Raw genomic sequence first — 5,000 nt, 5'->3', positions numbered from 1 at the left:
CGGCCATGCACCACCACCCACCGAATCAAGAAAGAGCTATCAATCTGTCAATCCTTCCGGTGTCCGGGCCTGGTGAGGTTTCCCGTGTTGAGTCAAATTAAGCCGCAGGCTCCACTCCTGGTGGTGCCCTTCCGTCAATTCCTTTAAGTTTCAGCTTTGCAACCATACTTCCCCCGGAACCCAAAAGCTTTGGTTTCCCGGAGGCTGCCCGCCGAGTCATCGGAGGAACTGCGGCGGATCGCTGGCTGGCATCGTTTATGGTTAGAACTAGGGCGGTATCTGATCGCCTTCGAACCTCTAACTTTCGTTCTTGATTAATGAAAACATACTTGGCAAATGCTTTCGCTTCTGTTCGTCTTGCGACGATCCAAGAATTTCACCTCTAACGTCGCAATACGAATGCCCCCGCCTGTCCCTATTAATCATTACCTCGGGTTCCGAAAACCAACAAAATAGAACCGAGGTCCTATTCCATTATTCCATGCACACAGTATTCAGGCGGGCTTGCCTGCTTTAAGCACTCTAATTTGTTCAAAGTAAACGTGCCGGCCCACCCAGACACTCAATAAAGAGCACCTTGGTAGGATTTCAACGGGGTCCGCCTCGGGACGCACGAACACGCACGAGGCGGTCGCACGCCTTCGGCTCGCCCCACCGGCAGGACGTCCCACGATACATGCCAGTTAAACACCGACGGGCGGTGAACCAACAGCGTGGGACACAAATCCAACTACGAGCTTTTTAACCGCAACAACTTTAATATACGCTATTGGAGCTGGAATTACCGCGGCTGCTGGCACCAGACTTGCCCTCCAATAGATACTCGTTAAAGGATTTAAAGTGTACTCATTCCGATTACGGGGCCTCGGATGAGTCCCGTATCGTTATTTTTCGTCACTACCTCCCCGTGCCGGGAGTGGGTAATTTGCGCGCCTGCTGCCTTCCTTGGATGTGGTAGCCGTTTCTCAGGCTCCCTCTCCGGAATCGAACCCTGATTCCCCGTTACCCGTTACAACCATGGTAGGCGCAGAACCTACCATCGACAGTTGATAAGGCAGACATTTGAAAGATGCGTCGCCGGTACGAGGACCGTGCGATCAGCCCAAAGTTATTCAGAGTCACCAAGGCAAACGGACCGGACGAGCCGACCGATTGGTTTTGATCTAATAAAAGCGTCCCTTCCATCTCTGGTCGGGACTCTGTTTGCATGTATTAGCTCTAGAATTACCACAGTTATCCAAGTAACGTGGGTACGATCTAAGGAACCATAACTGATTTAATGAGCCATTCGCGGTTTCACCTTAATGCGGCTTGTACTGAGACATGCATGGCTTAATCTTTGAGACAAGCATATGACTACTGGCAGGATCAACCAGGGAGCTGCGTCAACTAGAGCTGAGCAGCCGGCCGCCCGGGAGTGTGTCCCGGGGGCCCGCGCGAACACGCAAGCGTCCGCTCAATTATTCTGCAAACAGGAGGAGGCTGGGCTCCCCTGCACAATACACCTCGAAACCCTCTCAGGTCCCGGCGGCGCGCAGCGCCGTCCTAAGTACTTGGTCGGGTTCGAGAGAGGCGCAATCGCCCGGAGTTAGGCGAGTAGACGCTTTAGGTGCGACCACCCGTGCTCCCAACTGAGCTTGCCGCTGCCGACAGAGGCCCGGGAGCGTGCTGTCGTGGCATTGCCGGCGGGAGACAACACGCGCCACCTACGGTGACCGGCAGCTCCAACGCCAGCGCCACAGAAGGGCAAAGGCCCCACGTGGGTGCCGAAGCGAACTCTCCCAGCACAGCGCACGTGCCAACACGTCCGCACAACTGCGATACAAACCACCAGCGAGAACCGCTGGGGCGACCGAGCAGCAGACGGCGTCGCGGCGCCGAGTGCCGGGCGGCGGCGCATCCTCAACGCACACAGTCCTCAATCGGACCAGCACACTGCAGATGTCCACCGCGCTTCGCACCGGGTCCGCGAGGACCCACTTTGGCTGCACGGCGCCGCGCGCAGGGTGCCCCGGCGCGCAGCTGCGCCGCCTGCCGCGTCCGTCGGCCGGCGCGCCTGCCACTGGGCGCCCCCACCAGCCGGCTGTAGCGCGTGCGCCCACGCACCGCGCGGCCAGCACGCCGGGCGGCCCCCCCTCACCGGCCGGGGACAGTCCCACCCACCCACAGCCGCGTATCGCTTCACACCCAGATTCACATTCACGTTCGTTGGTATGGTGGGGACCGCTTCGTAGCTGTACCGATCGTTGCCCTCACAGATGTACCTCCAGCAAGATCAACCGCACCACAACGGGTTACCAGTTGTTCATTTGCGTAACGTCACCAGTAAACGTACACGTCCATCCCCGTTTGCAAAGTCAACTATTATTGCATGCCTGCCTGTCAGGTGTCAAGACACACTACATTCGCTCACATCCACGCAACAAAATGTGCCCGACTAGAGGGCACGTGGAAGGTGCCCCCGTACATATGCGATCTCCATTGCGCGACCAACTGTCAACCGGCCTCTGTAGCATGTCGCAGATGTGGAACGCGGGGCACCGTGCTATCACATTGTGTGAGAAGAGACTACTACGTCTGCATACACGCGCCACTACATGAACAGACGGCTCATGCTGATCGCCATCCACTGCGTCCATTACTCCCACACGTCTCTATGGCGTACCACACTGCAATGCAGCTGTTATGGGGAGATGACACATAGCTGTGTACACAACATTCTGAGCCGGTTGCGGTTGGACAACAATACATTAATGTAACGTGTCATATGCCAATTACAGAGCAGGGTAAGGCACAACGTGGGTTAGGTTAAGGCACAACGTGGGTTAGGTTAAGGCACAACGTGGGTTAGGTTAAGGCACAACGTGGGTTAGGTTAAGGCACAACGTGGGTTAGGTTAAGCCACAACGTGGGTTAGGTTAAGCCACAACGTGGGTTAGGTTAAGGCACAACGTGGGTTAGGTTAAGGCACAACGTGGGTTAGGTTAAGGCACAACGTGGGTTAGGTTAAGGCACAACGTGGGTTAGGTTAAGGCACAACGTGGGTTAGGTTAAGCCACAACGTGGGTTAGGTTAAGCCACAACGTGGGTTAGGTTAAGCCACAACGTGGGTTAGGTTAAGCCACAACGTGGGTTAGGTTAAGCCACAACGTGGGTTAGGTTAAGCCACAACGTGGGTTAGGTTAAGCCACAACGTGGGTTAGGTTAAGCCACAACGTGGGTTAGGTTAAGCCACAACGTGGGTTAGGTTAAGCCACAACGTGGGTTAGGTTAAGCCACAACGTGGGTTAGGTTAAGCCACAACGTGGGTTAGGTTAAGCCACAACGTGGGTTAGGTTAAGCCACAACGTGGGTTAGGTTAAGCCACAACGTGGGTTAGGTTAAGCCACAACGTGGGTTAGGTTAAGCCACAACGTGGGTTAGGTTAAGCCACAACGTGGGTTAGGTTAAGCCACAACGTGGGTTAGGTTAAGCCACAACGTGGGTTAGGTTAAGCCACAACGTGGGTTAGGTTAAGGCACAACGTGGGTTAGGTTAAGGCACAACGTGGGTTAGGTTAAGGCACAACGTGGGTTAGGTTAAGGCACAACATGGGGGTAGATTGCGGTACAAATTGCGTTACATTGCGGTGCAAATTGCGTTACATTGTGGTGCAAATTGCGTTACATTGCGGTGCAAATTGCGTTACATTGCGGTGCAAATTGCGTTACATTGCGGTGCAAATTGAGTTACATTGCGGTGCAAATTGAGTTACATTGCGGTGCAAATTGAGTTACATTGCGGTGCAAATTGAGTTACATTGCGGTGCAAATTGAGTTACATTGCGGTGCAAATTGAGTTACATTGCGGTGCAAATTGAGTTACATTGCGGTGCAAATTGAGTTACATTGCGGTGCAAATTGAGGTAGGTTAAGGTGCAACACAGGTTAGGTTAAGGTGACATAGGTTAGGTTAAGGTGACATAGGTTAGGTTAAGGTGACATAGGTTAGGTTAAGGTGACATAGGTTAGGTTAAGGTGACATAGGTTAGGTTAAGGTGACATAGGTTAGGTTAAGGTGACATAGGTTAGGTTAAGGTGACATAGGTTAGGTTAAGGTGACATAGGTTAGGTTAAGGTGACATAGGTTAGGTTAAGGTGACATAGGTTAGGTTAAGGTACAAACTGGGTTGTGTTATGGTACACATTGCGTTGTAGTACAGTACACGTTAGGTTTGGGTACGGTACACAATGTGGTATGGGATGGCGTGTTGTGGGGGGGGGGGGGGGGGTGAGGTTCGTTGATATCGACCGTAGGACGTGGATGCCCGAGGCAGCGTCAGTGTGTCAAAGGAGTTATGTCACGTCGGGATGCGCTTTCCGCCAGTGAGAGGGGGGGGCGAGCCGTGTCTGTGGTTGCGGCAGACCTGTGTGTTTCATTCCTGCCAGTGTGTTTGTGCTGTAAGACGAGGCAGTGTGGTGATGTTGGGTGCACCCCTGTGTAGGACATGTGTGGGTGTTGGTGGCTTATCTGAGCAATTGTGGTTGTCGGACGAGTGGGATATTCTGTTTTATGATTGGACCTCCTGGCCTGGTTATCATAGTTTGGTTGGTGTACTGTGGCGGATAGGATGCACCGGACGTTGGTCCATGCCGGTGCTTAATTATTGTATCTGTGTTTGTTACAGGCAGAGAGTAGTGTGTGATAGAGTGTGTGGGTGATAGAGTGTGCGGGTGACGTGTGGTTCGTTTTGTTTGCACAGACGTTCAGCATGTATAGGGGCATTTGCGTATTTGATCTATCTATGTGGGCCTGCATAGTTTACTGAGCAGTGCTGCGAGGTGACTGAACTACGAGCGACGTACTCATTTACAGCGGAATGGTTGCCTTCTACCAAAGATGGAGTATCGACTCTACGACAGCGTTGGCACCGCAGGAAGCGGTGTCGTACAATGGCCCCCACACCGTCATCGTTGTGCGGGGTAGGGACCGTATATATTCTGCGAGGAGCCCTGTTTGCC

At 53.3% G+C, this 5,000-nt stretch overlaps 1 non-coding gene across 1 annotated transcript in view; it reads right to left on the bottom strand.

Annotated features, from left to right (window-relative positions):
• LOC126114051 (small subunit ribosomal RNA) overlaps positions 1–1,379 on the bottom strand; it is a 1,909-nt gene extending 530 nt beyond the window's left edge. Inside the window, exon 1 of the ribosomal RNA XR_007525051.1 lies at positions 1–1,379. This exon is cut by the window's left edge and continues 530 nt beyond it. This is a non-coding gene — a ribosomal RNA (small subunit ribosomal RNA).
• Between the last annotated feature and the right edge of the window lie 3,621 nt (positions 1,380–5,000).

Source organism: Schistocerca cancellata, unplaced genomic scaffold, assembly GCF_023864275.1.
Source record: "Schistocerca cancellata isolate TAMUIC-IGC-003103 unplaced genomic scaffold, iqSchCanc2.1 HiC_scaffold_279, whole genome shotgun sequence".
Lineage (NCBI taxonomy): Eukaryota > Metazoa > Arthropoda > Insecta > Orthoptera > Acrididae > Schistocerca > Schistocerca cancellata.
Note: the sequence above shows the minus strand (reverse complement) of the source record. Positions and strands in the feature narration are given on the sequence as shown.